This window comes from Pelodiscus sinensis, chromosome 5 (assembly GCF_049634645.1).
Source record: "Pelodiscus sinensis isolate JC-2024 chromosome 5, ASM4963464v1, whole genome shotgun sequence".
Taxonomy (NCBI): domain Eukaryota; kingdom Metazoa; phylum Chordata; order Testudines; family Trionychidae; genus Pelodiscus; species Pelodiscus sinensis.
Genome location: NC_134715.1, coordinates 58388867 through 58402061, shown reverse-complemented (window position 1 = coordinate 58402061; position 13195 = coordinate 58388867).

Genomic DNA, 13195 nt, shown 5'->3' with positions numbered 1-13195 from the left:
TCTAATTATTATGATTGTTACTCATGTGCACAGAATGAAAATGAACAGGACTGTTTATATCCCTTACTGTCTTTATTTTCTCATTTAGTTAGCTGAGATGTGTGTTTATTGGTTTGGATTTTGAAAGGCCCTGCAGGGAAATGGGTACCTACCTGCTCTTGAAAGTTAGTGGAAGTTGGGCATCTATATCCTTTAGACCCTTTTGAAAAAAAAAACACCTGTTATATTAAGACACCATATTCATACCCAGGTTGTCAATAAAAAGGCCAAGGCTAAGATTTACAAGAGGCACCCAGTACAAAAAAGGCAACACCCATTCTAAAGAGGTACTGAAGGAATCTGCTGGTTGAATCTGCTCTTCCACCACAGGCCCAATATGACACACATCCCAAAGACAGAAGAAGGAGTCAGGGAAAGGCTTGGTTCACATAAGGGAGATGTCATGGGGGACAGAAATGGCTTGGTAGCAAGAAAAATATTTATGTTGGGTGCAAAGTTGTGATTTGGCTTTGATGGCAAATATCCTGACTTTTGTCCCACCACTACCATTGTGCTACCAAGTGACAGAGCAATACCTGGCTTAGACTACTCATGTCAAGTGACAAGAGGAGAAGCAAGTTGTACCAGTTTTACCAGTGACAGATCTTCGCAGCATTTGGAGCAACAGCTGACAGAGCAAAGGAACATGTCAGCCAAGTAAAGAGAGAAGCAGGACCATGCTGAGAAGGAGGCCCAAGAGCAGCAGTATCCTGTCACTGGACCGAGTTTTGGGGGGAAAGGCCAAAGTAAACAAGTGTCTGTTACGGAAGGCTTTTTTCCCCTCGGTCTTCCACCTCCCTCCTTGACTTTTTAGATAAAGAGACTGCTAACAACTTGTGAATCTGCATCTCTTCTAGGAAGACTTGAGAGAAGAGAGGCAGGCCTCCTCTTATTCACTCTGACCAATTTCAAGCTGCTGTCTTTTTCCAAGAATGCATGTGATCTGGTGACACTATCACTAATTAGTAGGCTAGGCAGCTTCTTCAGGACATGAAAAGTCCTCTGTTTTCATTGCTTTTTGAAGAGAATTAACCAATTCCCTGCCTGAACAAGAATAGAGTGTGTTCCACCCCATTACAACTGTGCTAAACTTGGTGACAAGGCATCTTCTGGGGTTCCATTCTCTACTGTGTACTTAAATCTCTTTCATTACATACAATTTATTTTTCTAATGGATAGAAGAAACCCTGTTACTCAGCAGCAATAGACTTGCACTCAAGGAGTTAAAGGCCTGGAAGAAGATACTACTGACAGCACTAAGATTTATTTATTTTTTTTAATTCAAATGGAAGAGCAACTGCTTTTGGAACAGTTGGATCCTTGGCTAGACATTCTAGCAGAGAATGAGTCTTCTCAGATTGAAAAGGCACGTCTAGATCAAAGAGACTTTCATAATTCTCCCATGGGGGTTGCTGGAGGGCTGCTATTTGACTTCCATGGAGCTTTTGTATACCGTTGTGATTGCATGGCAAGGCACCAGTATTGACAGAGGATTTTTTGTTGTTGGATTTTTGTATACTTGCTCTTCAATCTTTGTTTAATGCTGTTAAGTGGAGGCAGGACTTATTTAGCACTAGTTTTAGAGAATGAAACTTTTTCTCTTTGAGGCATTTTTTTCAGCTTGGGATTCTCAAGGGCTGTGGGAGTATGCAAGTTATGCTACAACTGTGCTGCTAGAATTTTGGGAGTAAGGTGAGGATGGCTATAGAGAGTGGGTATGCTGATTCTTTAGAACTAGTAGGTACAGAAAATAAATGAACTGGATGGAAAGCATTCCTGGCTTCCTAAAACGCTATATAGAACTAAGTCTCGTCTCTGTAGATCTGTAACTTACTGAACTTCAGAAATGGCTTTTATTTTTTAACCTGTTAGATGCCTCCCATAAGAGCTAAAAAGCTTGACTTTGAAATCTTTTTATGGTTTTCATTTTTTGTTTTGCTTTGCAGTACTTAAGAAGAAATATTTTTCTCTTTCTCTTGCTAGTTGTAACTCTCTGGCAGATTTCTTTTGAACAGCCCTGCAACTCAAGGCTTCTGGCTCTCTTCCTTCTAATGACTGAATGATGAATGCAGTTTCTCTTGGCATTCAGAACACTCACTGGAAGTCCCAGCTTGGAGTCATGAACCATAGGCAATACTGTGCATAATGTGGGCTGAGCTGTGAAAATTGGAAATACACACTTAGAGGGAGCCGGCCTTTATTAAATACAGTGAGGGAAAAGGAAAACTTCAACTTCAAAAGCCAAAAGTGTGAACAATTGGTGGCAATCAAGAACATTGCTAAATAAGTTTTATGAAATAAAGTTAACTAATTAAAAAGGTCTAACCCAAACTATGCATAATCTTATTCAAAAATTAGAAAATGCTACTTTTTACCATTGCAAGAAAAATCATTTATATACTATAATAATTTGCTTATCTGTATGGTATTTATATTTGTAGTAGAATTTACCTGTCTTAGATCTGGGGCTAAATACATTCAGTTTCTCCCTAAAATGAGAGGAAAAACCACAACAGAAATATGTTGGTTACCTGTCACTTGAATTTTCTTAAAGACATTTCAATGCAGTCATAAGGATCAGTGGTGAACAACAATAGATATTTTGCAAACTGAGGTGATGTTGACACAGGTTCCAAAGAAAAACAGCACTGTTGAAGTGAAGTAGTGATGATAAGGATTTAATACACAATAATTTTAAAGGAAGCCTGAGAGGGGCAAACATTAATAGAAAGTTTAACAGTATAAAGAGCAATTATCCAAATCCCAAGAAACTCCTATTTGTGGGTTACAAGGTAGAAACATTTTTTAAAAAGGATAACAAATGAAAGAATGAAAATGCAGTGGTGAAGTGCCCACATAGTGTACTGCTCTGATGTTATGTTGGTGTCAATCTCTGGTCCTCCTGCCCCATGAAATGTAGACAACATATGGGACAGTTATCACAGCTAGTTAATATGTTAAACCTTGCATAGTTTTCTGGTTTGATCTAAAACTGACATGTCTGGTATATCATGAATACTGGCATTTTGCCTCCAATCTAATCCATCATAATAGATGTAGTTTAAGATATATCCAGGATGCATGACAGAGATGGATTATATTGAGGCTAATTGTGAGGATTTAAAGGGACCTGCAACCAACCACAAAGTTTAACAATTGTGAGTAGCAAAAGTCTACTAAACTGGTTGTAAAATGTCCATTTCTTGAAATGAGAAAAGTAGAGATGTAAAAATGTGCTTCATTTAATAAACTGACCTTAGCTTCAGTGGGACTACACACAATGTATATAACAAAGCACATGTGTAATTCTTTGCAGGTTTAAGGGCTATATTAGGAAGGTGAAGGAAAAGTCTCTCCCTCCCCTCTTCACTGAGACAATAGTGTGGTCCTGTCTTCTTGCTGTTCTTAAATATAAGCCCGATTTGAAAAGTTCAAATCCAGAATTATACTGTAATTTACCTGAAGATTGGAGCATTCAGTTCTTGCATTTTGATTTAGTCTTTTTTGGAGATCATGGTTACCATGAAGTGTTTGTGAGCAGGGCTCTATATTGAATTTTACAAAATATGTGATTATACAATGCATGTATGATGTGAAAATGCATGATACATTTGCATTCACCATATTCCCTTTCCATGTCTGGACAATGGTGGTGTGGCTAACTATTTTTCACCCATTTTAAAAGCAACCATGGGACTGAGCCTGGACATTTTTTTCCTGAACAAGGTGGCAGACCTGCAAGATTTGTGGCCAGTTTGCTGCATCTAGAAAGAAAACATATTTCTTCCTTCATTCCTTCAGAGAGAGATTAAGGGCATGGCCCGGAAACAGTGACATATATGGACACTTGCTCCCATGTAGTCTCACTTGGGAAATGTAAATTCATGTACATTCCCTTGGGAAAAAGTCTCCACAGTGCTGGCTGGGTTATTTTGCTGAAGTATTGCAGTTCTTGTGCTGAAAGGTGTCTCCATTATGCTAGTTTTCTTATTTTTCTGAAAGCAGGTTTTATTGCTGCTTCCCTACACCATTGGGGATGTGCTTAAATGCATTCCCATTCCCCAACAGATTGATTCTTAATACAAGCAGTTAATAAATTAATAATCTCTTCAGTTTTGTTTTTAGTTTTTAGGAAAGGGGAAATCCAAAGCAGAATAGGAGAAACAATGGGTTTAGAAAATCAGTGCTGTGATTTGACAAGAGTTATCCACAGATGACATGAGAGAAATCTTGGAATTCAGATTTATTGACTGCTAGAGCAGTAGCTCCCTGTAGACTTGAAAGATGCATAAATATTACTAAGATGAGATTTTTCACATTCCTGAGGACTGAGATTTTGAAGACAGTTGGTATGTGGCCCCATTCCAACTTTTATGTTTAAGAGACAATTACTTAGCACTCATGTAATATAGACCTGTAAGCTATTCTCAGCCTTCAGTATACTGGTAGTATTGCTCCACTCTAATATTTTTATCTGTGTGGATCATTTACTAGCAATATATTGCATAATGTAGCATAATATTTTGCATCATCTATGCTACTAAAGGCAAACATTCAAGTATCCACAGGGGATAAAAATATCTTAAACTGTCTGAATTTGAGACCTATGGACATTCTGTATTTGTATAAATATTTAAATTCTGTAATCAGAACTCTGTATAAAATGCTTCTGCAACAACAGTAGTACACTACTCTTATTCATCATAATTATCAACTATATCAAGGTCAGACACAATCAAAAACTCCACACAATTGACCAGAGATGTATCTAAAGCTTATGATTTTACTCTCGAATGGGAGGGAAAATGTAGCTAACATGTAATAATTAAATTACACACATAGACACTGTAAACATAATTTAGCACCACCTCCTGTTCAGTAGCCATCCCAATTGTTTGGGTTTGTTTAGCTACAGGTCAAATACAGTAAAACTCCGATAGTCCGGCATCCAATTGTTTGGCACTCCCATTACTCCGGCATCAAAATGTCAATCGCTCCTGTCCAGCTGATTAAAAAGCCTGCCACTCAGCACATGTGCTGGCTGTACCTGGACCACGCATAAGGTTGTGGGGGAGAGAGTGAGATCGTGTTATACTATGGAGAAGAGTGTTTTGCTTCAGCAAAGGGGAAAGGAGAGGGGAGGAGATCAGGTTACAGCAGGGAGAAGGAGAAGTGAAGAGGAAGGAGAGGAGAGGGAGAGGAGAATCAGGTTACAGCAGGGAGGCAAAGCTAAGAGAAAAGGGGAGGGGACAGGGAGGGAGATTGTGTCCCGGCCAGCTGTTAAGCCGTGCAGCTGTACCGGACCTCCTGATACACTGGTATATCTGATGGTCCAGCACCATTTAGGTCCCAAAGATGCCGGATTATCAGAAGTCTACTGTACTATTACTGACAGTCTGACCTGATTTGGGAGCTCTGCAGAGCTCGCATAGCGGGTGGAACATTTGGCTAGCATGGTTGATTCTTGGCTTCTCTCAGTGTTTCTTGTGTGGTTCATGGATTGCATAGAACTTTTGTAGAGGAAATGGAAGTAACTGTCAGATAGAAAATGAAATGTCACATATTGGTGCCTTTCCTTTTTAGATGTTCTGCTGGAGATTCATCTTCCATTTGATACTTGCAGTGGGGAGAGAGAGCACCAAATCCTTAGCTGGTGGAAACAGTCAGAGCAATTTCAACTATACTGTTCACAACAGCTGACGTTCTGGCCATGGGACTGTATTTGGTTTTTTTTTTAAATAATTCAGTCACCTTTTATTTGGTGACATTTACATATAATGACATCCCATATCAAACTGTTTAAAACACCCACAATGAGCTATGGATGTTCCATTGGGAGCCACGATATACTCTTAATCAAAGGCCTTATGTGCATCCCTTATTCTTCTCAACCCCATCTTCTTTTCCTGGCGATTCCAGAACACTACTTATGTCACCAGGCTATTTAGCAAGCAATCTCCATATCACATGTGTGAAGAATCCCCTACCAATGGGCAAAATTACTATGTAAATCTTTTCAAAGATTATGACTAATTGAGAGGAATCTAAATGTCCAGGATCCCTTTTGACACAAAAGGATACAAGATGCACTACATCTGATTTCAGGATTCACATAGTAAATGGTGTAAAATATATTATATGAATTCTCTTTAGATCAACCAGTTGCATATTAAATGAAATGAAAGATTGGAAAAGATGTATTAGGTCACCTCTTTCAGTGGAGGGATAATTATTTTTTGGTACTCAGTCCATTTGGTGTTGGCAGGGTGTATTTTTATTTTCTGTACATAATCCTGAGAGAGATTGCTAGGTAGAGTGATGAAAATTTTGGAATGGAACCAGGAATTATGGGTTTTATGGACTGCTATTATGCTTAACCTTTTCTCAGCCATGCTAGGAGAAAAGACTTCTTGTACAACCTCTGCATATCCATTATAATCTGATTTTGAGGGCTAATATCAGTGAAATCTACACTTCAGTTTGGATTTAGATGAATGCCAAAAAGATTTGAGAACATCTATTGGATTTTTATCTCTAGAGTTGACAGCCTCCTTTGGGGCTCATCAAACAAGTAGACAATTTTAGACTCCATCTAAATACTTTAAATTACAGTGTAGGTTCTGGTTTATTTTCTAAACTGTTCATTCAGACTTTTCTTCCCATTATTTATGTTTTTATAATAGTGTTTAGAGGCCTTTGCTGAGCTCAGTTTGCCCTGTTCAAATAGATTGTCATTTTCCCCCCCAAAAAGCATCATGTTGCAAAGTAGAAATTTGGAGGCAGGAAGAAAGTTTTCTTACTTACAGCGTATATGATGTGTTTATCAAAAAGCAAGTGAAGCCATAATGATTGACTACATGAAAAGTGGCCCAGCCTATAAATGCAGAAGAAAGATAGATGCAATGTTAACTTTTGTTATTGCCAAGATAGCATCAGTAGAAAGCTATTGTGCAAAATGTGAAAAGGCTACCAAAAGGGCTGGAAAAGTAGGTCACGTCTAGATGTCATAGGGATGGTTCAAGCAGCTCTGGAGCAGGGTCCAGTAGAGACAGGAGCAGTTCAAGCATGACCATTCAATTTGGTTCCAGTTCCTGCATGTGACTTTCCTCCGATTTGCTTCTCCAATGTTAAGACAGCTGGAGTGCTTCACACTTACAGAGGTCTGTGATAGAGTAAATAGATAATGTAGGTGTTCAGAAGTGAGATGAGTGAATTTCCAGAAAAATGCTAAATAGAAGTTCTGCATTCCACAGGAAGAGGAGAGAACTTAAGATGTACCAGGTGATCAGGGAGAGACATCATGACTTCCCAGATGGCTCAAGTTATCAACACAGAGCTTTGCTATCTTAAAGAAGCACTGACTGAAAATTGCATGGCAATAGATCATGGACAATAAAGATCATACAAGTATTGATACTGTGGCATTACGCCTTCTCCTCAAGATTTCTATATTACTAATCAGAGGTACTGAATGATCATATAGCTGTTATCCTCATTTTCCCTCCTTTTAGCCCTATGTTGTCATATCTTAGATTAGGACCTGTTCATTCAGCTACTTCTTGATCAGATAAGCAAGTAATACTGACACCCAAGATTAGCTCCTAAGAACATTTATGGCCAAGAACAGGGCCTCTTATTTGTTTATGAAGAAACATTGTAAAGAAGAGGATTTTTAAAGTTCACAGTGGACCCACCATCTGTTTCTGTTCCCTGATTGGATGAACATAGTGCTTATGGAGCTGGATTTTTCAAGGTATTTAAGAATGTGCGTGACTTAAGGCACATGAGTAGTCCCACTAAAAGTGCATGTTTATGTACACTGCTGGATTGGGGCCAGATTCAAGTTTCTGGTGTGAAGGCTCATGTCTGAATTCAAAATGTGGTTTCCTCAAATATTCTTCAGTATTTGCTCTTAAAATGTGCTGTTCCCACAAACATTCTTCCTAGTTTACTCATTTGTTAGACTATTCATGGGAAGCAAGCACAAAGGAGTGTGGAGAGGAAGGGTGGTGATGTGGTTAAACCCTTGGGATTTATCCCTTTGGCTAGGATTTAGGAGGCCTGGAATCTGGCTCTGCTTCAGGCTTTCCTGTGTGGCTTTGGGCCTTGTGTCTCAATGGTCCATCTGTAAAATGGGATAAGAACATTTCCCTGTCTCAAATAGAAGTTTGTAAGGTGCTAAGGGGTAAGGGTCACATACGGAAAAGTGATTGAATAGATTAAACAAAAGTTAAAGCAAATATATTTGAAGTTCTGACACAGAAATTGTAAAGCACTTGCTCAGCTCTATTCAATATACATGCCTACTGTATTTATTAGTAATGTCTACAAATCAAATATATACCACATGTCTATGAATATTTCAGTAAACTAATGTTGAATTTTGAATTAATCAGATGTGTTTTGCATGTGAACATTTCACAGAACTTAGGGCTAGCAATGGGTAAACCGATCAAAATAGAGTTTCCCCTTCATATTTTTTTAAATTTAAACTCAATTAAATATTTTTTATAAAAATAAGTCCCCTTGAAAAACATTATTCTTTTCTTCCAGTCCCTGGTAAATAGTTCTAAATCATAGCTAAAATATGTTAAATAGAACAAATCTACTATATAATTTTCTTACTTCTATGTGGTCTAGTATCCTGTTTGCCAATTTTAACTAACATTCAATGATCAGCATTTCAGAGCATTCCCCAAGCACATAAAGGAACCTTTATTTTCATAACCTTAAAAAAAGTACGAGGTCACTTTATAATAATGGTCCCTAGTATAGCTGGGCATTTTTGGGGAGGAAGGAGCGGGGGGGAAGTAATCTCATAAAAATCATTTGGTAGCACCAAAATGAATCACTAATTCATACTGAATAGAGTGAATTACTTTTCTTCAAAAAAATCTGAAAACAAAAGATGGAAAATACCAAACTGGTTTGTATCCATTCTACATATCTTTTTGGGTTTTGTTTTCATTTCATGAAGAAAACAGCAGCAGATGGATGTATTCTGTTACCCCCCCTTTTTTTTTCTAATTTGGTTCACCACATATGATAGAGGTAATAGCATGGCCATAGGGATTATGGGATGAATCTAGACTAGTGTCTAGTCATAATTCATTAACTTTGCAGCGTATTTTCTGGGGGCTGAATTACTGACTTATACAATAGGGTGACAGTCCCATCTCTTCAATGGAAAATAACTGTAACTATTTTAAATGTATGGACTAAACTGTAGTTTGTTGCACCTGTGGAAATCCAGAGTAATTCCACCTATAAACTGGTGTAATTGCCAGCAGTATTTGGCACCACGAGACTATTACCAAACACAGCCAGCAAGAGGATAGCAAAGGGTGCATAGAACTAGATCTATCAATGGCCAGGAGTGACCCTTCTGGAACAGCTCAGGCACTTGGTGAGTCTCCAAAGCTCCAGACACACTGCAATCAGAAAACTAACATTAGCTCAGACAGGATGCATGAGTCAAGGATATTGCAATGAGATGAAAAACATGGTATTCAGGCATCTGCAGTTCTCCAATGCCAGGCACTATTTGTGGTTCCTACTGCTGATTGGCTCATGCTGGAAAAGAAACAGAAATAGTTTAAACTGTGTTTAGAAGCTAACACCTATCATGTGACTTACTGAAAAAGAGAAGGCTTTAGCTGTAATGCCATGGCGGGAGCCTGTATTTTTTTTTTTTTTTTTTACTTTTTTCCAAATCTGTCCATCTCAAATGATAAGGTTTACAAGCCTGAAACTCAGAGTCAACCCTGACAAGAAAAGCATGTGTGGTCATAAAGGCTGAGGTCAAGATTATGTTGTCGGTTTTTGTTTATAACGGGTCCCTCTACAGAATTAATACCTGGAGTTCACACACAACTCAAAATAGCGATTTTAGAATATAGTTCACTTATCTGGTTTGGCTTAGAAGCTAAATTATAAACCAGAACTTGATGACCTGGGTTAGAGTTAAAAATAGTTGTTCCTCTTTCAGACCATACTTCATTTTAGTAATAACACTTACAGGTATTTGAGTGAATGCCTCTAGTGAGCAAATGGTTCAACAAGACAGGACATGACCTTCCATGAACAATTTATGTAAACTAATGCAAATAAGCTGTGAGCATTGGATAGAACTGTTGTTCTAATAGGGGAAAGTAGTTCTCCCTCCCCCACAAACCTTTATCTGAAACATGAACTATATGTGAACTATACATTTAGGTTTGGAGAAAAAAGTAATTCTCCTATTTCATTGTTTGTTATTTTTATGCCCAATTTCTTGGCTGCATCCAGACAAGACACCTGACTCCCTTGCTACATCAATTTTCATCTTTGCAACTTTATTGATTTCAGTGGTTGTTCCTGATTTACACCAGTACTAGAGGAGAATTGGACCCAGGGCAGGGGGCGGGGGAGGGGGGGTGCTATTCTCCTGGTATTTCTGGTATTTTCCAGAAGCAAGATGTACTGAAAATCTTGAGAGATGGTTGGTTTTCATGAAATTTCCAGTCCAGTTATATTCACCCAAGAGAATCTCAAAGTTTAGATAATCATTACCTCAGCCTCTGAATATTTTGTTATTGTTATTAAATAGACCTACACAATTATTAAGATTTTTTTACTGTAGTCATTCTTCTTTCATCTTTTATACAGACGGAGTAGATTTGAAAATAGTGTTGTGGGGAAAAAACTGAATAGTGAAACCCCATCAGTTATTTTTAGACATACTATAGTAAAAATAAATATGACCTTGGGCTTGCTGTTAAAAAAATATTCAGCTCCTTGTTCTGGCTTCGTTAAACTGAAAACATGAAAAACATGATTGAGTTATATGTTTTTACTTGTATCATTACTTCCACTTACTAACCTTCCTTCCAATAAGTCAATCAGAGTGAACTGGTCAATGGAATTTGACTCAATGAGCATAGGATTGGTTGTTCAGTTATAACCAGGGGCTGAATTTGAGTCTATACATATGCTTTCCAAGCTCACAGTCTCTAACTTTGCGTCAATGCATTATTTGGCCTATTCATTAAATAAAAAGGCCCATTTTACTTTATAGGATAATTGATGGCCTCCAAACACTGATTAGCCACCAGAGTTGTCAACTTCAACTTACCTTATTCCCGCCTGTGGACAAACCCATCAGCTTTACTGATAAAATCCCCTAGTGAGAGAACTGCATTAGGATACATAGGGATCTGCCCAAACTGGCAATTTGCTTGATTTGTTAAGTGCAGCATAGGCTCAGAAGCATTGGCTAGAAAATTGCTGAGCTTTCAACAATTAGAATCACATTTGCTGTGGCTACTTTATTTCAAAAGCAAAACCTTATAATGGCTTTGATATTTTTATTGTCTATATCAAAGTGAAGTAGTCTCCTTGACTTCTAAGGTAAACTTTAGTCAATAGCTGTCTGTTAGTTACATACTTTATTTGACTAGATTGGTAAAGATAGAAGGTCTTGCCAAAGAACAATTATAACATCTACTGCCTAGAATATTTATAGTAGAACATCTCATTTATATGAAAAACCACTTTTAAATGATGTGGGTATGACTGTTTTATTGTATTTCTTTAAGTTTGGTAGGAGTAGATTTTCTTTGAAGACTTCTAAGGTTTCCTTTTTATTTCTTCTGAAACGTTAACCGAAAAAAATCCCCCACCAGAAATAAACCCACCTTCAGAAAAATGAAGACAGAAAATATGTTGAGCATTATCTCCAACAATCTTTTCAATAGTTTAATAGCTTAAAATGTTCTCTAAATCTATCTGACCTAAATATAGCACTGAGTTTATCTGTAGAATCTCAAAAATAGATGCTAAGGGACAGATTCTCAGCTGTTCTGTACATCCACTTTGTGTAGGTGTAGGGAATATGATGGGAAATGTATGTCTAATCTACCTGGATGACCCCCCAACTGTGAAGCTACTCTAAACTATGCCACTGGCGAGAACTCCACGTGGACTGTTACGCTAGCTGAGGATGATTGGAAGGCAGTACTGTTTTCATATACCACTACATAATAGCCATGCCCACAATATATCACCTGTACTCGAGATTCCATGGGAACCAAGGATTCTCTTATATGAAAGGAATGTCTTGGTAACTGCCATCTACTTTCGCTTCCAGAATGACGCAAACAACCAAGAGGGGCTCTAAATGGTGAAGTTCAGCCTCATTGAATACAACTAAGATAAAGCAGTGTGTAGGGGAGCAAAGTGAGGGAATTCATCGTCAAACACTAGAAAAAAAGCTATTGACCCATTACAGTCTTTCTGTGTAGGCTTTGAACCTTATGACTGATTAATATACATTTACATCCTATAGACCGGACTCTGGCCTAATACCAGCAGCTCACCCTGCACTTTAGAGTAGAGACCTCTTCATGGAAATGATGCTTGCAGACACTTTAGTACTAAAATCATAGAGTACTAAAACTGGAAGGGACCTCAAGAGATCATCAAGTCCAGTCCCCTGCCTTCACAGCAGGAGCAAGCACGACCTAGGTCATTCCTGATAGATGTCAGTCTTACCAGCTCTTGAATATCTACAGTGATGGAGATTCTACAACCTCCCTAGGCAATTTATTCCAGTATTTAACCTGGACAATTAGGAACTTTTTCCTAATGTCCAACCTAAACCTTCCTTGCTTCTTGTCCGATCATCAGAGGCCAAGTGGAACAAGTTTCCCCCCTTCCTCCCTGGGATACCCTTTTAGATACCTGAAAATAGCTATCATGTTCACTTCTCCGTGTATGTCTACACTGCAAAGTTCATTCGAAATAACAGCTGTTATTTCGAATTAACTTCAATAGCGTCAATACAGGCAAACCACTATTTCGAATTTAATTCGAAATATCGGAGCGCTTAATTCAAATTTGGTAAACCTCATTCTACGAGGAGTAACACCAAATTCGAAATAGCTAATTCGAAATAAGTGCTGTGTAGACACTTAATTTGAATTAGCTTGCCTCCAGTCCTTCCCAGTTTCCCCTGGTGGCCACTCTGGGCCAAACCAGGAAAACTCCTCTCCTCTCCCCTAGCCCAGGAGCCCTTAAAGGGGTAGATTCTGTCCAGATGGCACGTGCCAGAGCCAGGCCTGCCAGCAGTCTCTGTCCCTGACCCAGTGGCCCCAGGATGAGCCAGGCAGCCAGTGCC